The sequence below is a fragment of the Maylandia zebra genome, linkage group LG18 (assembly GCF_041146795.1).
Source record: "Maylandia zebra isolate NMK-2024a linkage group LG18, Mzebra_GT3a, whole genome shotgun sequence".
Taxonomy (NCBI): Eukaryota; Metazoa; Chordata; class Actinopteri; order Cichliformes; family Cichlidae; genus Maylandia; species Maylandia zebra.
In genome coordinates, this window is record NC_135184.1 from 32,206,582 (window position 1) to 32,227,871 (window position 21,290).

Below are 21,290 nucleotides of genomic sequence, written 5' to 3' on the forward strand. Positions count from 1 at the left end.
ACTACTGGAACTTTAACATTATGCACTCCATACTGTACAGTAATGCCACTGTTTTGCACATGTCTCAACTCTGTATATTTTTATATATTTTATTTATTGTTTACTCTATTTAATTTGTAAAATATGTGTATATACACACACACACGTAGAAAAATATTTAGTATACACATCCAGAAATGCATATACTATTATATATTGTACATATATTTATTAGTTTCAGATGTAGCCATTCTTGTATTTTGCTTGTTTACATTATTGTATTTTGCACAACTCTGTTGCTTGTGAAGCTTGCACACAAGAATTTCACTCACATGTGCTGTACCAATGTACCTGCACATGTGATGTGACAATAAAAGTGATTTGATTTGATTTGAAAATAGCTCCTCAGTTCACAGTGGCATCACTCTGCTAACATGCTAACAGCACATTTGAGCTACTCACCCCCTCCCTTCCTGTTCTGAATCGTAAGCGTAAGCGAATCACTCAGGACTCACTAACCCCCCTGTCGCTACCCGATCCGTACCGGAAACCTGATCGGTACCCCGCATGCGCAAATCTTACGTCACTTCCTCTCTTTGCCAACATTGCGACATTCAATATATTTGAATGATATGGTTAGCGATCAGTTAGCTCCTAGCATTTCTCAGCAGCTCTGCCTCCTTTTCGACTACCGGGACATTTAAACAATGGATACCCGCAACAAATTTTTGCTTTTCTCCTCAACAGAGAGCGTTCCCCGATTGAACAACAGCGCCGTAAAATAAGAAGAATGGCGCCTAATTACAGAGTTAATAATACAGACTTTGCAATATGCCACGTGAAGATTCATCAGCCAGATGAAGTATTTATACTGACAACTGACAGTGATAGCGGACATCATCATCACTATTCCAATCAATCCTCTCCACACAGACAAGCATAAACACACTCGACTATCACTAAATCAAATTTAACACACGTTTGTAATGACGCCAATTCAGTTTACAAGAGGGTTCATTTGCTCGGTCAGCAGGTGGCAGTATCCTCGTACACTGGGGAGTAAACTGCCATTAAACGAACAGAAGAAGAAGAAAACATCTGCACATGCGCGGTACGGATCGGGTAGACCCGATTTGTACGGTCCGACTTTACACATGCGCAGTAAGGATCGGGGAGTCCTGATCCGTAACTATCTTTTTATTTTTCGTTTTTTTCTACATTGTACTGAAATGCTTCATTATTGCAAACATTTTAAGATATACTTATTATTCTTAACATCTTAACAGATACTCTGACCCATAACTATCGTAAAACGCTACGACCGGAAGTAGACACCTTTCGCGCATACGGGGTACGGATCGGGTTTCCGGTACGGATCGGGTAGTGACACCCCTCCCTCCTGTGCTGAATCATAGAGTGAACGAATCACTCACTCACTCAGCCCCTCCCTCCTGGCGCACAGCTTCTTCTTCTTCTTAGTTGGCAACCAATGTTAAGGTGCATTACCGCCTCCTGGCTTACATTTCAGTGGACATTTAGATGAGAAAATATATATTTAACACATTTAAGGAAAATACTAATAAAATAAAAATAAACAAAATAAATGTTTATTAAGCAATTTTGATAGGAAATTGCCTAATTTTAGAAATGTTTTTGCTCTTTTTTGCTCTATAAAATAGTTGTTTTCTTTTAGAATCATTCATCTTAGCAGTAGGATTTACAAGAAAAGAGAAACAAATTAAGTTTGAGTGAAAATGTACATTTTTTGCACTCTCTGGTCAACTGACTCAGTGAATCAAATGACTCAAAAAATCCGATTCACTTTGGTGAGTGACTCATTAAAACTCGATTCATTAAAAGAATCAAATTTACCATCACTATTCTGCATCAAATTTGATGCCACACAAATTATTTGTGCCACTCCAAAAAATAATTTCTGTCCACTATGAGATAAAGGAGAACAACAGCCTGATACCTGCAGGCCTGACAACAGGAGATGTATCACTCCTGTGACATGCAGTAGTCGCCTTATTGTTCTGACACTAGTGATGTGTCGGTCGCGAACGAAATGGCTCTTAGAGCCGGATCTTTGACGTGAACGACGCGAGCCGGCTCCTTATCGCAAGCCGTGGGTTGTTTTTTTCCCCTTCTCTTTCTCTCCTCCTCTCACACTCTCTCGCACTTTTTTTCCACTTCACTCCGCACGCGAGCCCTGTGCTTTGCTGGGCAGAGGGGGGAGGGGCGGTAGTTACACTCTCAGTAGCACAGGAACAGAGCGGGAGGGAGAGACAGAGAAAGAAAGCCAGGGACAACAACGTCACATTAGAAAGGTATAGTAAACACCCACAACTATATTCAGTTGACAGAGAATATGCATCTTCTTTTTGTTTTCATATTTTAATTTATATTTAATTGTGTTGTGGTTTGCAGTGTTTTTTGTTGTTTCACTTTAAATTTGTAAAAAGAAAAAGCTGAAAATTTAAATAGTTAAAAGTTGAAATTTGAATAGTTGGTTTTTGTATTATATGATTTATTTATTACATTTTATGTGGAGTGAAAAAATAAAAGTTTATTTAGTTTTCTTTTTTTTTTTTTTTTTTTTTTTTTTAACAGGCATCTTTATTAAAATAGGCCCTAATACATATTCCTCAGTATAACATGTGAACTGAACAAATTTAAGTTTTGAACACAATTTTTTTTTCTCCAGGCAATAAGAGAAACAGTTTGCAGCATTAGCTGAAGTCTGACACAACTACTTGATTAGTTTTAGTAGCGCCACATCAACAGATATGTACAAAGCACTTGCTCATCTCTTTTTTTTTTTTTTTTTTTTTTTTGAAAAAAAGTTTATTTAATTTTCAACTTTAACACTAAACGTTCTGCCACTCAAATATGAGCGAAGCCAATCCAGTGCTGCACCTTTAATGCCAATCAGTAAGATCTAAAACCACAAGGATCACGGAACTTCCACAATCAGTAGCTAAAAAGATATAGTTAAAAACACGTAAAAGTGCTGTTTCAGTGGAGTGTAGATGTTTAAAACCAGACTGAAAAGGTTCCATGATGCCATTAGCATCTAAAAACGTATTCAGTTGGGTAAAAACAATTTTTACACACAACCGGTTGAAAACGTCCCAGTTCAAACATCAAAAGTTCAAAACTGGAGGGAGGAATCAGTACATGGAGTTGCTTGCAATTAAAGTTATTTTTAAAAACTTTCAATATTCCTCCTCCTCTTCCTGATATCCTTGGAGCATTTAACAATGAGCCAGTCAGAGGGCAATATTTCAGAAATGAAGCTAGACTCACCAATTTTCATCCATGTCTCAGTCACAAAAAACGAGATCCAATCCATTTGAAGAAAAGAAATCGTTTATGACAAACGTTTTACTTGCTGTATTCTAATAAGACACCTTATATTTTGGTAAGAAACTGCACATATTTACAGTATTATAGCAACATTTATCAGGCTTAGCTATTAAAATAGTAAAACTGAAAAAACAAACTCTAAGAACAAAATATTACTGTTCATTTGTGTAGCATAGTTTCCTTTTATAATGCTCTGGTTATTACTCGAAGTTCTGTGAAATTTGCAGATTTTAATTCCTCAGTGTTGTATACTCATACAGGGTAAAACGTGTCCTGTCACTATTCTTCCGCATAAGCCTAATATTTACCTACTATTGGCCTAGAAAATCTGCCAGGAAACTCATCATTTATTTTCCACCATTTGATGCTCTTTAGACTTTGAGTGTTTACATGGAAATCCAGAGGGAAGGAGAGAATCAACAAGAATCCATTATACTAAGGAGAGCAGACATCATTGACAAACAGATACGATACTGATTATGAAAGGATGAGCTGGAGTGGAGGTGCACCTGATCCTCCTGGACTGTGAATGAGGGAGAAATTATTGGTTCAGTGATGCCAGCATGCTGACAGTACATTGGCAGCTGGCAAAGTCATATAGAGAACTGAAGTAGAACCAAGTGCTTAAAACAATAGAAAGTGTCCAGTGCAGCCAATGCCTGAGCTTTCCATTTAACATTGTTTTCTTTTTGCATTCTTCATCTACTATGTTGTCATGTTCTTCCCTGTTCTATCTCACTTGTCAACCAATCAGCTTTCGACCAATGCACGGCATCATTTATATCAAGCAGCATGCAGTTAGGATTCCAGAGGACTGATAGAGAACATCCTTGTTTCGGATCAACAGAAGGACACCTCTTACATATCATCACTTTGGGGTTTTGGCCCTTACATTTTGGGCAGCTCTGATTTTGAGATCTTAGCTTTCATTACTTCAACCAACCAGATGAAAACATGTAGACCACTTTGCAGTACAGAATGGTGGTCATCATGTCAGGATGGGCATTCTGCTGCATGCTTGTGGGTGTCTTACCAGCAATGAACTGACAGAAACACTGTCAGATGCCAGTTTTATCAGTGGGTGTTACTATACAAAGAAATTTTATTACATTCAAACACAGTATTTGACAACAGTATTTGAGACTAGTAATAATTAAATAAATTTCATAACACATTAAATTTATTTCTTACCATTTTGTCTTTAAGTAGCGTTGAATAAACCTTTGTTTGGATCAGGCTCCAAACAAGCAGCCAATTGTGGAAGGGTGTTGCCAATGCCTAGTGACCTCATCACACTCAGGTTTGTAGGCTGCTGTCAACCACAATCCCGTGGCTGTGTTTTGAATTCTTCAAATTTGTTTTTTATACCTGCATGAAGGAAAAGACTTGAAGTGATGGCGGTCATCTGTACATATAAGTCTTAGAACAAAGGAAGCCATCAAATACTGTACATTTTATTTTATGCATAACTTCAATAAACACTTCAATTAAAAAAAAAGAATTCTTTGAATTTGAATAGTTTGAACGGATGGTGGATATTTAGCTTGATTTGTTGTTGCTGTGCCACATGTTGCCCATTGTTTCCAATGATCTTTTTAGCCTTTTTAAAATAGTTGCAGTGGCACACCCATGTTACTTTGTTTTATAACTTTAACCCATTTGTTGAATGTGTTTCAGCATTTTCACTCATTTATTTTGTAGGTTACAACAACAACAACAATCTTTATTTATAGAGCACATTTAAAAGCCTTGGGCATACCAAAGTGCTTTACATAAAACAATAAAAAATAAAACAATTCAATTGTACTTTCACATTGTCTGAGTTAAAAAAAAACCCATGGTGTTTCATTTCTGTGAGGCTTGGGCTTTGTCCTTTGTGTGTTTTGTCCTTAGGGGCCACCTCACACAAAGTTGTCACCCACAGCACGCCCATGCTTGTCAGAAGGCAAGTGGCAGAACAAAGACCCATATGAAACATCAGGTGGTGACTTCTGCACTAGCTCAGGGGTTACATACGTGACCTTGGAGGAACTCTGAGATGCTTTCTTTGCTCAAAGAAAATCACTCCCAAACTGCTCTTTTCTTTTTGCCTGCACTGCTTTCCTTACTCTTTGAATCACAAAGCACAGCCTTGATTGTTGAATATTCTTTCACACACCACTGATTTCTCGCCAGTATACTCGCTGTCACACTTCTTTCTGCCTCCTTTTCTCCACTCTGTCTGTTATTTTCCACCAATCTCACCCTCTGTTTTCTTTATTGCTAGAAACATAGATTGTTTTTGAAGAAAGTCAGCTCAGATCAAAAATATGTATTTTAAATAAATCCAAAAAAGCAGGTCACTCAAAAAAAAAAAAAATAGTAGAAATGAGCTTAAAATATGCTTCCAAAAAAGTAACATTTGAATTTTTGGTTTTGTCTGTTTGTAACCACTTGATTTACTTGTATTTAAATATATGTAGGTATATTTATTGGAATGCTTGCCCATTTCAATCACTTTCTTGTCTCTTCTGATGAAATTGTTTTATTAGTTAAAGCACATTTGATAAAGGACTGTTTGCCAAGAGAGAGGTGATTAACTCAATATTAAATAGCTTTCGTAGCTGAGGGATGAAGCACAACTAAAACAACACATTATACTGTATGTAAATATATGTATGGAATAGGCTAATTCAGTTCATGTTACATTATGGAAATTTGATTGTTTTCGAAAACGTGACTGAACTTAGTTGTGGGCCCAAACTAGCGTGATTAATGTGCTCCATGAAACACCAAAATGCAAATACATAAAAATATCCCATTGCTTTCACATATGAACTACTTCAAATCAAGCGATGTGATGTAATGCAGGGATTCCTATTTCCTTCTATTCAGAGCTAGCAAAGTTAGTAAACATGAGGCAGACAATCAATCAATTTGATTGATTTTCAGATCAAACGCTTTTTTTACACTTTGCTAATATTAGCTTACAATTGTATTTTGAGTGCTACCTAATGGCGCAGTCGCACGAGTCAAAACAACCTCCTTGTATTGATTTTTTAAAAATTTTATTAATACTTTTGCTTTCAGAGCTCGATTGCAAGTAGGTGTTTAAGGTTGTGTGTAACAACAGAAGGAGTAGACTGAGTAACTAAGGACACTGCTTATTCATACTGTAGCAACTTGTCAATTGTAAGACAGTTCCACCCTGAAATATATACTGCTGTATTGTACTTTGTGACTGTAACAGGAAATAATTTACAAAATTATTATTACAGTGTATTCAGTAACATTTAAAACTATCAACAGAGACCATAAATTCATCACGGTGTGAGGAATTAATTTTTTGACATAGACTTCTATCTGCTCCTTAAGTCTGACTTCATCAGTCATATCTAGGACAAACTGAAGTATTTCTAAAAGACTAAAAGTTGCAGCTCTGTTATACCTTTGAAGTTATGGATAAATTTATCATTGAAATATTAGGTTCAATTGTAATTATGTAGCGCCAAGTCACAATACCTCAAGGTACTTGATAATGAAAGTTAAAGACACTACAATAATAACTATAAAAACTAAACAGTAGTGCTATTTTGGAGGGTTGGTTGAGTTGGGTTAGTTGACATATAACATTGTCATAGCAGGTGGTTGGTTACAGAGCTGGAAGATGCATGATGAAGGCTAAATTGTTTTCAGTAAAAGTTCATGTTGCGTGTCCAAAGACAAGTTTCATCATTTAGCAGGAGTATGCCATAGATGGTTATAAAATACGACACAAAAGAATACAACATGCTATAAATAAGAACCCAGAAAGAAGGTTGGTATGTTATTACTTAACAAAGAAGTGGATTTCTCTCTATAAATGCAGGAGCTGCTCCCCTACTGGCCATTAGAGAGAATGCAGGTTTGAGGCACTTCTGGCATAAGTTTTGAGGCCTGAAAAATAAAGTTATCTCACAGTATATACAAAGAAAGCTCTCCTTATGTGTTAATTCTTGACAATAATGGCACAGACAAAGAGGACGTCTGTGATGTTACTGCACCAACAACAGTGTTTATAGGAAGTAGAATACTTTTATATATTATATCTCATGTGTTATTTAATGTTTAATTAGTGCCGTCAGTGTTAATCTCGTTAAAATGACGTTAACGCCATAACGACAAAAATCTCCGTTAGCGAGTTAGCACGGATCACCCTGTGTGTGGGGTGAGCTAACGCATTAACAAGCTAACCGCACTAACACGGATATTTGCCGCATTAATGCGGTTTTGGCATTTTAACGAGATTAACACTGACAGCACTAATTTAAATTTTTAATTTTAAGAATTTGAAAACATGACCATAAACATTTCCGAGCCTTAATTGATTACTGCCTTAACCATCATTAGGAACTTTAGATTTTCAGCTATAATGAAGCAATCTTTTCAATTCAAACCATGACCTTTCTCTTGTGTCTATATGCAGACACTTCTGACCTTAAATGTATTTGACTGACAGGACAGCAAATGGTTCTTTTGTATTTGTACTATATTTTAGAAGGTGTGGATAAACAATTCATTCAATTCATTTATTATTTATTATTTATATAGCACTTTTCACAGATAAAAATCACAAAGTGCTTTATAACACAAGAAATGGAAATATAAAACAATGTAACAGTAAAGAAAATAGCAATGTAAAACAATAAAAACAACATTAGAGGAAATTAATAAAATGCTTTTCAAAGTTAAAATTTCTTCAGCTGTTTTTTAAAAGAATCAATGGAGTCCGTGCAGCTTAGAGACAGTGGAAGAGAATGCCACTCCCTGAAAGGCCCATCACCACGAGTTTTAAAACGACTGCGCGGTACCACCAGCAGTCTGTGATCTAATGACCTTAAAGCTCGAGAAGATGAAAAAGTGTGTGAAGCCAAATTACTGTACCAAACCCCACGGTACCACTGTCATAAAAAGTAGTTAAAAAAACACCCATACTGCAACAACTTTATTTTTAAAGCAGTTTTAAACAGCAAAAGCAGATACAAACTGGTAACAAAAATGAATAAATACACTGAAGACAATTGAAAATATATAAAAACAACACATGTAAAGGTAACTATCATTAAAATAAAGACAGCTAAAATAAATGTCTGACATTGGATGTCAGGCCACAGGCTACGTCTACATGTACACAGGTATTTTTGAAAATGCTGCTTTTTCTATGCGTTTGGGCCTTGTTTGGCCCAAATTGCTGTTATTTCGCAAATAAATGCATTTTTAATAGAAAGTACAATAAAATAGCAGCTTACATTCAATGCATTCATGTTTTTTAGGACATTTTTAGACTTCTGGTGTTTTCTTAGTTTATTCTAAATTTCTCTGCTTATTCAGGACCTCCAATGTCAGGGAAATTCAGATAAAAAGAAATGTACTGTATACAAAGGCTGATAAATCTATTCAAACTTGCTGTGCATGCATGAGGAGGATTTTCATCAGCAGCAGGCCACACTGCTGATTGCTGATGAGAAGCGTCTGAAGTTGACCAACCATATGTCAGCCAACTCCCTGCTGGTGACCTTCAGCTTGCAGCTGATGAGATGTTCACTATGTTGTATTTTTTTTACAGCCTCTAAGCTTTATCAGTGATGAAGCCTTTAAATATAAAACTGTAATAAATGTACAGTAGTGCCTGGTTATTTTTTTTATTTTTTTTTTGTAAATTTACAGTAATTATAAATAGTTTGAACACCAAGCAGCCATAATCTTGCTTATTTAAGTCAAATTCATCTGAAGACAAGACAAAAATAATAAATTAACATCACAGGATACCTTTAACTATATGGACAACATTTCTGGTGTCTAATTATCCCTTTTAGCAGTGTTTGTCAAGTCTGGCTGTGTATGACGGGTAGGAGTTGGACCTGAATGCAGGATTTGTAAACAAAGGTTAAACTGAAAAGCAGTTTTTATTGTTGAACTTAAACATATTGCAAAATAATGCAAAATAAGTGAAAAACAAGAAACCAAATCGTCAAAGAGGAAAAACTGCAAGAGATGACATGACAAAGAGCAGAAAGAAAACTGAAGACTTGCAAATACACATATCACCCTGTATATGTACATGTATATAAATCTTATAAAGTTTGTATCTGTCTTGTGTGAAACTTGTATGAAAAGCATATAAGAGTGAAAACAGATATAAGATTCCTTGAAAAATTATATAACGAAACGTGTATGTTTTGGATACTTACTAAAACAATATATGAAAGTAATGAGAAAGTGGCCACTTTCATGAGTAAATCATATAAGCCTTATATGATTCACTATATGAAGTAGGCCATATCTTATGCAAGTCTTTTATAAGTTTTTTCTATTTCTTTTAGATATGAGCAGGTAATTAAGGCTAGAGGAACAGCCAGGGGGGAAAAGACAGGCTAACAAAATGTGGGGAAGCAAAACTAAACACAACAAGCATGAGGCAAGGGACTATTTAGATAAAACAGGAAATATAAACACTGAGAAATTAACACATACAAACTTGAACACGACAAAAAGGTAAACAAACATGGTGGCATGAGAGACTTCAAGGAAACAAACAGACAAATACAAAAGACAAAGCAAAGACAAAAGGAGCCATAACTAAACTAGAGACATAAAATAAGATCATGACAGTGACAGTGTTGGATTTCACGTCTCCTTTAATGAATGAACAAATGAAAATTCTTTAGAAAGCTTACAAAATGTCATCATCCTGATGTCCAGCTTGAACCTTCGATATTTCCATTAGTATTAGCATTGCATTGCAGAGCTACAAGCATTTCACCTCATGTCATACTGTGTATGGTTGTGTGTGTGAAAAATAAAATTTGAATTTGATTTGAATTTAGTGACATCTACCAAACTCATACTGAAGTAATGATTACGAACAAAGGACTGAATGGACTTCTACTGAGATAACAAAATGCTGAGGCTGTTATACAAGAGTCGGGGCCACCTTTAAATTGGTAAGAATGCTGTTTTGTTTGATTTTTTTATTCTTGCTTCCTGAGTACTGTATGTTTTTAGTTTTGAGGTTGCATACAGTTGACACTTGAGACTTTGTTATTGTTCTTATGGCATGCTACCTGTTAATAAGGGGAACCTGCTTAGTAGAGGTGGGCGGATCGATAGTAACAATACCAATGATGGTATTGGTATTGGATCTATACTATGGTGACAGGGTCGATTTCTTTCTATCCTCTAAGTTCAGCATGTAGCCCACTCAATTGTGTTAAATTATTTCAAGGTTCAAGGTTCTTTATTGGTCACATGCATAGTTGTACAAGTATAACACACAGTGAAATATAACCTGACACGCTCCTCGACTTGTGCAAAAAAAAGGGGGAGAACATTATATATACTAGAAAAAGTTGCATTTCCTGCGAAAATGCAGTGTGAATGCCTTGCAGTGGAATCTGAAAACAGCAGAAGAAGGAGAACAATCTGCTGAAAAGAGCTGAAGAAGCTGAAGTTTGTGGTGAAAACAGCTGACGAATTTGGAATTTGTGCTGAAAAGAGGTGAAAAACTGAAAATGTTCATAACATTTAAGCGTTCACGTTAGTGGAAGGTCTTTTGGATTTTATGTTTTTGAAAGCTTTCTCAAAATTTCTGACAATTATCTCAATATTTTGGAAAAACAAAGTAAAGTTTTAACTTCTAATTGAATTATTTCTAATTAAAAATTTCTACAAATTTCCCAGATGATTATCTCAGTAATTAATAAAAACACGACACATTTTTTGTAGCCAAGTGAATGCATTTCACTTTCGTAGGTTAGAGCATTTTAAGACAATTTTAAAAAAGAATCAGTATCCATATGTTTTATGAAATGTTGCATGACATGTAATAATTATATTTTTGCTATAAACCTATAATTTAAAAAAAAATAAAAATTGAAACCATGTTACTGGAGATGATTTCTACTGGAATACTCAAATAATTAACAATATAATTTTCAGGAGCTCTACTTTTAAGAGTTCTTTGAAATGTTGTGCATTACACGTAGATGATAAAATAAATAGCCTTATCCTTTTTCTATCCATGTACATGTGATAGTTGTCGTTTTCTGTGTCTGTCTGTGTCCTCTGTGCTGTAACTTTACATCATGTTGCCAGCCTTTGATTGAAACCTTCCTTCCCCAGCCATCAAATGCTCAGGAAACATCCTATCGGAGTCTACACTTTCAGATCCTTACAACACCTCAGAGACACCTCAAAGATTTCTCAGACCTTTTTTTTGAGCCTCGAAATGAGAGATGTCCAATAACAGAAGTCCCATTGCCTGTCCTTGTTAAATTACATACAATAGCTAGAGCACCTGTGTCAGGTCAACTTGTGCTCTTCTATTTCTTATTTTATTATTTTTAAGGCAGTAGTGTAAGCAGCTCTCTCTACTCCCTGCCCTCGGGACTTAAAGATGATGAGTCATTTCTTGTGCCCTCCCATTTTATGCCTGCTCCCTTATTTCTGACATTAGAAGCTCATTGTGTTGCTTTTCACAGCCTTAGTTATCTCTGGTCTCCCTTTTTGAATGAATTGAGTTCATTTCGCAGCTCTTTCACTCTCTCCTCTTTTTATCATCTTTCTCTTGTCCCTTTAGGTTGCTGGAACCTTGTCTTTCTACTATCACACTCACTTCTACTTTCTTCTCTTTTCATTTCATTTTTATTGTTGCTCTCTGTTAAGTTTTCTCTTCTTGCTTTTCATTTTCATCTCCTCAGCAGCTGGGGCAATAGATGCGGTCAGCGGAATTACTTATTGTGTATGATTTTTTTCTTATATTAAAAAAATAGACCTAAATGTGTTCACTGGCCATCATACTGACACAAGTGAAACTGATTAAACAAAGCAAATAGCATTAGCATGCTGACATGCTCATAAGACCTCCTGTCTGCAGTAATTTCATGGCATTCCCATTTGATAAGATTTTAGATGAACACTGGTTTACCTGAAGCCATGCTACTAGTTGTACAGGATTTTCACAACACTAAGATTTCAATCAAAAACTCTAATTTAAAATGTGTCTACTTATTTTTTCTTTACATACTTTTTCCCTGTAACCCACATGTAACATTGAGATGTAGCGTGGCATTTCGTGTGGGAGAGTTTGTACGGAGCCCCGCAGGGGACATGGGAGAAAAAAAAATTAAGACAGACTTTTGCGAGATCCCGAGTTTGTTTTGCGAGATCTCGCAAAAGTCTGTACCATACACCTCCAAATCAGCACTGAAACCTTAGAAACAACCACAGAGATGGAGGACACACACCCATTTGAGCGATTCATCGATTTTTACTTTGAGCTTGGACTAAACTATAAAGACATTAAAACTGTGCTTTGCAGTAGACACAGTTTCCATATAAGCGAAAGACATCTGAAGAGAGTTCTTAGCGCAAGGGGACACACTCGCCACAAAGCGTACTCTGACCTGGCCGTCTTGGTTGAATTTATAGACAACCAATTGCAGTACTCTGGGCAGCTTCACGGATACCGATGGATGTACGCTAAATGCAGGGCACATGGACTACGCGTGAGGAAAGAGGATGTGCGCTTGGTTTTGAAGGAGCTGGATCCCCGAGGCGTCGCACTGAGGCAGGCAAGACGTTTCAGGCGAAGGAACTATTTTTCAAAAGGGCCGAATTTCATCTGGCACAATGCGTACACAACAAATAGTAATCCGAAAGTGATCGGGGGGTATTACATAGAAGCGGTGCAGCGTTTAAAGGGCTGCCCTAGAGTTGTGAGGGGCGATCTTGGAACTGAAAATGGCCATGTTAGAGACTTTCAGCGTTTCCTTGTGCCCGTGGCTCCTAACGACACCCTTGAGAGTTACTTGGAGGGAGCAAGTACCGCCAATCAAAGGATTGAATACTGGTGGCGTTTTCTTCGCAGCCAGTGTCTGGAGTTCTGGTTATCCTTATTTGCAGACATCAGAGACAACGGGTACTTTGATGGTGGGTTTCTGTACAAAAACCTCCTTCAGTTTTGTTGCATGGGACTCACCCAGGTGAGTTAATAAAATATGTTTTGTTGAGTGTATGGATGCATGCGTGTGTGAGTGAGAGATAAAGAAAACTGAGGAAGTGATAGAGAGGTAATACACTAAGTATTGTGAGAGATGAGACCTGTGCCAGGTTTAGGGAATGGAGAGACTTGCAGGAAGAAAGAGACAAGACAGGGAGAAGCGGTTGAGAGGAGCAGAGAGTAAATGAAATGAAAAATTGTGTAAATACTATAATTTAGGTTCAAGCAATCGGCCGCCTTAAGGAAGAGCTCAACAACCAAGACTACAGTAACATCTATGTTGAAGATGTTGACATGGCATATGAAAATTTCTTATCTATAATATTAACTATTTACAATTTGGAATTATTTCGATTGTGATATCAAAATAACTTACAAATACAAAATACGCTGATCAGTGACATAAAACAAATTGATTATTATGAGGGGAGTAGATGAGCCAAGCAGGTAGTAATAAGACTAATAGTACTAATGTAAGATAACACAGCATAACAGTAACCGTAGTTAGTGTGTGAAACACTTGTACAGATGACATTAGGTAAAGTACATGATTACAAAAATGCACATGATTGTTTAAAAATAATAAATTGCATAAATATAAGAAACCTTCCTCTCAGTGAGTGAGTTGTCTCATCGTGATTTGCGTATATGTATATAAGTACATGCGATCGCATTTCTTAAATTTCTGTATTCTTTTTAACAGGATGAGCTGGATGACACTGCACAGGTTTGGAATACACACTCCATCAGGCCATCAACAAACATCAATATCCCCAGTGGTCGACCTAATGTAATGTATACATTACCTGAGCTCTACAGGACAAGAGACTTCCTTTGCCCCACTGAAGAAGAACATGTTGAAATGTGTAAAACTGAGTGTGTTTTTTGACTGACCAAACCATGTGACCCAGATGTACATGAACTGTGCAATATCATCATGACTGAGTCCCATCTGACTCCACCAACAGACCCATATCAGGCTGTGAACTTGTACATGCATTTAAGAGAGAACATCATGGCATTAGTGTAAATTGGATACACTGCAGCAGAGAACATTTCTCAAAATTGACCTGTGCTATATGTGAGAAAGCTAACTTCTGGATGTTAAACAGACTGTAAACTGTAAGCTTTCTAGTACACAGTTATTTATGAGAATATCTTATATAGAAATATTTATTGTTGTGTTCCAGGAGGGTCAGTGAACTAAAGTACACAGCAAATTCAAAAGTGTTAAATTTTTTGGTGTTAATAGTCTCCTTGCAAAAGTAGAGTTAATTTTACTCTAAGTAGAGTCACATTCTTTTAATGTAACTCTGAGGTGTAAAATGATAGTAGTTAAAATCGAGTGTTAAAAATGAGTGTTTCTATGTCAAATCTGGAGGTGTTACAATGGAAACATTAACTCTTGACCTCTCAACTCTGAACTCCTAGAGGGGCTATGACACCAATAGAGTAAATTCACAGACTCCGCCCCCAGCACGGCTCCAATCGAAGCCGAAGTGAAGCCGTTTCAGAACATTTTGCTCTACATATTTGAGTTGTTTGCCATGCTTGGTAAGTCATTTTTTCAAAGATTGTTTCAATTATTATTATGAGCTTTTACTTCTGTGGCTCTTTGGAGTTGAGACAAAGCTGTGTGAAAGGCATTGGCCATGTTGCTCGGTGATAGCATAATATTCTGTTTTAGCTAGCTGAAAGGTATTGTTTGCAGGCAAATACCACAGCCTTGAAAAAAGCTTGCATGTGAATTTTCAGTCAAACCTTTGGTCAAATACACCTAAAACAATGTCTAGAATGTGAAATGTTGATATAATGGTGCTATACACTGCTAAACACTCTAAAATGACATCCTGTACTTGTGTACAACTTAGCTTAGAGAATAATTTCACAAGGCAACTAATTAAACACAAGGCTGCTACACAGTGTATAGCTGTTTCAGGCTTGAAGCCTGAAAATGATTGCCCATAAAAAAAATAAAAATAAAAAAAAAAACGAGCAAACAGCAGTAGCAGGCGTCCTTACTGGATTCTACGTTAGCATAGATCCCTCCAGAGTTTTGTGCACACGGTTTAGGTAAAAATGAAAAAGGTTGAGGTTTTACATTTAGTTCAGTATTACCTGTTGCCTGTGTCTTTGTCTTTTGGGAAAATACTTTACACAAGTAATGGCTCAAAGAGGATTCCTTTTTTTCTTTTTTTACTGTGCTGCAATTGTTTACTGGATTATTTGTGCCATTAATTAGTGTCAACTAATTTTTATTCAATCTCCGCACAGGATATGCTTGTGAAGATGGAATATGGGGGAGAGCAGAAGTGCGTTGAAGTTCCACAAAGTGATGAATGAAGGACATGCATATTGTATTGAAGAAATAAGTGATGAGAACGCTGTTATTTGCATTTACCATGTCAGACCTTTTGATAAACAAAATTCTAATGAAAGTGAGAACATGTATACTGTTACATCTTTCAGAAAATGTTTTGAAATTGGGGTGCACAGTTCAGAATAAATGTTTTTCAAAAACCATTGCATCTTTTTAGTAAATGTTTATTTCCAAAAGAAATTTCTAGAAGTTCAGAACAGTAAAATTCCCGCTTTTTAGAATGAATTAGAAGATAACTCTTACGTAGTTAAACTAAAATACTCTTTGAGAGTTAATATATAAACTCTTAACACCAAGTGTTAAATTATCAACTCCAGACAGATTTGGTGTTTAACACTAAATCAGAGTTAACGTACCAACTCTCCAAAAAGAGTTAAATTAACACTCTCTGGTGTGGACCCATATAGACACTTTAATAGTGTTGAAATCAAATCCGACAGTGTTAATTTGGACATGCTGGATTTGCTGTGTAGTCTCTGCCTGTTAATGATATTCTGAGTGTTCTTTAGCACAAAAACATTGTAATGTTCTGTCAAATGTTATCAAGTTCTATGTCTGTGTATTACTTCGAATTACTTTAACTGTGTATTTGGCTTGATACATGGATCAAAACATAAGACACATCTTAATTTAATGTGTTAGGAGTTTTAATGTACAGTGTTTACTCAGATAATGGTGGTTTATGTTGAGTATTTTGTAATAATTTTTAAATGGTGAGTTGTTTTTTATTTACACCATCTCTATTTGTTAATGATGGGAATGTTTAGTTGTTGATGTTGGCTAGGATACAGTTTAAAATTGAAGAGATATTCTATTATGCCTTGTTGCTTTATATATATTATAACGCCAACTGTCACACTGGCAGGCTACATGAAATGGTACTAAGGGGCATCATAATCTGAGAGGGGGCACCTTGGCATTTTTCTGAACTCAAGTTTCTCTGGCTAAAAGTATAATTATTTCATGTCATTTTTGCTTCTTTTTCTTTAACTATTTATTCTGATTCCAGAAGAGCTTTAGTTTTCTAATGTTGGTTAAACAAAACTGAAAAAATAAAGAACTAAATTGAGACCTTTTGAACTCTTAGAATTTCTAATAGATATAAACATTCTTTTTTTGGTCACTGAATTTATCTGAAGCTTATTTTATCAGTTGAATAACAAATTCTTTGCACCCACCTGTTCTGTTGATGAACAGCAATTTCATTCGAATGCTATTTTTGCAAAACTCACCACTTCTGAAAGGATGATATGTGTTGTTGAACTACCGGACAAATAAACTGAAATCTAATCAATTTCTAATTTTTTTTTTGGACTATGTAGTACAGACAACTAAAAAATTGCAAATGACAAAAGCATATCGACAACATCTGTGTATTGACTGCCTGTGTTCCCAGGCACTTTAATTTCAGAGAAGGGTAGACAGAAGTGCATAATCTGTCAAAAATGTAGCAATATTTTATAATTAACCATATATACTATTTAATCTAATTAGAAATCCTGGCCTACAATCTTGTTTATCCAAGAAACTGTTAAATCTGATTATCATTGCTTGTTAATTTGTAATTATATAAGACAGTATAAAGAATTGTAAATCATCTGTATGTCACATTATGGCAAAGTCCTTTCAAAAAAAATAACTTGTGATGGCAAAATGCTTTTTAACAAAACAACTAGTAAACATTTTGGAAGCTAATCAAGGGAAAATAGGACTTATTGTTACAAGATGATGTTTATAGGCCACATCAGCTTTAAGAATTTGTCATTATCATTCACTTTCAATAACTTTTTTCGCAACCATAGTGACATTCTTTACTAATATTAATGGACTTTTCACCCTAAAATCAAATTTACACATTTTTCTGTTCGCTAGCTGTAGTATTCCTTAATCCACATTGTTTTAGTGTGAGTTGCCCAATTTTAGAGATATTGACTGTACAAGCCTACCCTTCTCTTGTTTCACGTGGTACTTAATGCTTAGTAGCAATGTCTTTATGTAGACCTTATGTAGCTTCATGTAGTTTTTCAACAAGGAAGAGATCTCTACAGCTAATATTTCCCAAAACTAGGCAACTCACGACAAAACATTCTAGATGGATAAACAGCAAGCCAATGTGTGTCACTGCAGGGTATGCAGGTGTGTTGAGAGAACGTACCCAAAAGCAGACAAGGAGAGAGAGAGGACACTGAACTTAAAACAAAAGCGAGCCTTTATTCTGGCTGATGGCAGGAGTAAAAGAAAACAATGACAACGTGTACAGCAAATTTTGATGTGATCTGTCCCTCTAACGCTAAACACAAACCTTGTTTTCAACAGAAGTTAAAGATGCGGTCATTTTCAAAGAATTTTAAACAATAAAGAGTCCTTGTGAAATCTGAGCTAACATACAACTAAACCATCAGAAAATTAAATTTGTGACTGCTTGTTATACGGCTGAATATATCAAATGCTTCAATGACAAAATGAAACAAGACAGAATTTATGAACTCAAGGATAATCATACAAATAACAATTACAGCTGTAACCATTAGTACACTCATCAAGTTCAAATGATGTCCATTTCAAAGTAATTGCTGGAAAGGACATTGTTGAACTCTGTGCGAAATTCAGGATAAGAACTGTAAGTGCATGGCACTTTAAGGGTAGCTCCACAGGTGTGAGCAACAGGCCTTCTGTTGAGCCCAGTTTCAGCATTAAAGCACACCAAAATTTTGTCAACACATATCACAGAAGATCCTGTGCAGAAGCGCAGGATTTTTTCAGCTTTGGTTTCATCAGCGTTTTTAACATAACGCTGAAGATGGTTAAACTTTGGCTCTTGGAGAATGGCCTTATGAGCCATTGTTTCAATGGCAGGCTGCATGTTGTTCTTAGGTGGTAGGAAGTGGGAACCCATCCTTGTAAAAGGTCAAGCAGGTCCTCTTCATCATTTTCATCCATTGTGCCTTGGAGAGCCTTCTCAACAGCTGATCTCTCAACAGGAGGGAGATAGTTGAGAAACGATGCAATCAGAATGTCTACATCAACTGAGTCCATTCCGTGGATGCAAGCTAAAATGAAAGCCCTTGACAGCCTCACTGGAAAGACACCGTGGTCTAGTAAGCCTTTCACCCATATCTGCCCAACTGCTTGCCATTCAGCCTCACTAAAGTCTGGCCTCAAGCCTTGGAACTCGTTCATTTTCACCTTCACACTGTTCCAAAAATTGCTCCCAAAATGCAGTGTAAACCTCCCTTGACACCCCAGCATCATCAACAGCATTTTCATTTACAAAGTTCATCTTTAAAGTCTCATTCAGAATGCGACTGTCCATAAATACAGCCAAAAGATCATCAACAACTTTTATCCTGCGAATTGATACATGTAGGGGGCTCTGTGGGTCTCCTGAATTTGATGGGGAAAGTTGGTTGCTTGAATCTAAAGGCAAACCTTGTGCGATGAAATTCAGTCCATGGTCCTGAGTAAAAGACAAAACATGCACATTCCATAAGAAATGCAAATGAATTGTACAGATTACACAATATCAATGTTCTGAAAAAGTTTGAAATTTATTTGTCTAATTTTAGTGGGCTGTATATTCCCAAACCATGGTTGCACTGACAATTTATCTATAACATTAATATTGTGGCCTGATGGATGTCCTTGTATGCCTCACAGAAAATTATACAAGTGTTCTTTACATGTATGAGAAGACTCCTGTGCAAAATAGGTAGAGAACACAATAGTGACACCAAAACAATGTCTCACTGCTGTGTTATGTAAATAATTTTATTTCAAGACTAAATTTCCTGTTTAATCTTATCTTAATGTAAAACACTGGAATTTTCTCTGTCAACTGACAATATCCTTTTAATTCAAATGGACCCACAAACTGCCATATCCTCCGAAAATAGCATGAAATTTTGGCATCTCTACAGTATGTAAAGGTAGGTGTTTATGGTTGCCTGAATTGATCCATGTTACCTGTGCAATCTGGGGTGCTTCCTCCTGTATTGACTGCATATGGGGTGTGGGCAAGCCATTAGCTGAAGACAATGGTAGCAGGAAACCATCCATAGGTAATCCATTTGTGTCGGCATTCTGAGAAGGAAGTATGGCATTAATTGACAACAGACACCTTAACCCTTCAAGATTAGAAGACTCTTCTTCAATCTTCTACCTTGGCCTATTCCAAATCATGAATGTTCTTAAAAAGTCTGCAAAATATGTCAATAGGTCTTAAGAAATAGAACAAAAATACACCTCTTTATTTTCAGCCTACATGTCTCACTTACAAGAGTAAAAAAACATATTACAGTGGAATTCCACATGTTTTTATCATATCTTCATGTACTTCTTACTACTTAAAATGTTGTATTATTGCTGCAAAAAAATCAAGTTTTAAACAAACAAGAGATGAATTCTGATTAATAGAAATCGAGCAAGTGTTTCACAGTACTGTAGGTTATTTCTTTTAAGATCCAAAAGAATATTACAGAAAATAACACACATGCTTAAATTTTGTCCAAGCAGGAATGCATGATCAGCTTTTTTTAAATCAGAACTATGCAAGTTACTGAATTTGATTATTAATAAATTTCCATATTTTGTCACACTTAAACCATATCAACCACAACTGTCCATGGTCTTACCTGTCTGAGATCCTCACTGTTGACATAATTCAGGGTTATCACGACTGTGTCATCACCATCTGCTCTGACAAGATCCTCTTCAGGATTCCATACAACCGTATCCGCTTCGTCTATGTGTGGAAAACGAAATTCAAAATCTTCTGGAAGTTTGTCCCAGGACTCTAGTTTGAAGGATTTGTTAGGAACTATACTGGTCAGATCAATAATTTCAGAGCAGTGGTCAGGGAAATCATGATCACTTGAGTCAGTCTGCTGCCGCTTCCCACGACAGTGTTTTTAATGTCTGTTGGGGTTGAATGCATATGATGGGATTTTCCTGGACTTTGTGTTGTCACTGCCTCACAGAGTGATTTCAGTTTTTTTGGATTGTGTTCCATCTGGAAATTGTGAATCTGTGAACCAGAAAACAAACACAAGACACAAACGAAAATAATTCAATTATTTTTTCAGCAGCCAGTCATTTTGTACATGTTAATGAATACAAAGCTGTAAGTCTTTCACAGATGTATTAAATGTACCTTACCATACAAGTCAACAACAAATTCCTGGAATAATTTCATCCTACAGAAGTGCAAATATTCGTAGATGTACATAAAGCACTTGAATAACTCTTTATTGCAGTTACACAGTCATACCTAGTACAATAGTACAACAAAATTAGAAAATGTCGCATGTTACCACCGAGCACTACTAAACACAACAAAATACAGTAACTTTAAAGTGATCATTATTTGTAATTAGAGATGGACCGATCCGATATTACGTATCGGTATCGGTCTGATACTGACCTAAATTACTGGATCGGATATCGGAGAAAAATAAAAAATGTAATCCGATCCATTAAATATCACGAAAGCACCTCACAAAACTTGCAACACGCCGTAACTCACCTCAGAACGTTAGCACGTCGGAG

The 21,290-nt window shown here is 36.2% G+C and overlaps 1 long non-coding RNA gene across 1 annotated transcript; it reads right to left on the reverse strand.

Annotated features, from left to right (window-relative positions):
- Positions 1–18,009: 18,009 nt before the first annotated feature.
- Positions 18,010–20,774, reverse strand: LOC143413617 (uncharacterized). The gene is made up of 3 exons (XR_013094231.1): positions 20,378–20,774; positions 19,710–19,826; positions 18,010–19,203 (listed from the first exon to the last, which is right to left on the reverse strand). It is a non-coding gene; the product is annotated as an uncharacterized LOC143413617 (long non-coding RNA).
- Between the last annotated feature and the right edge of the window lie 516 nt (positions 20,775–21,290).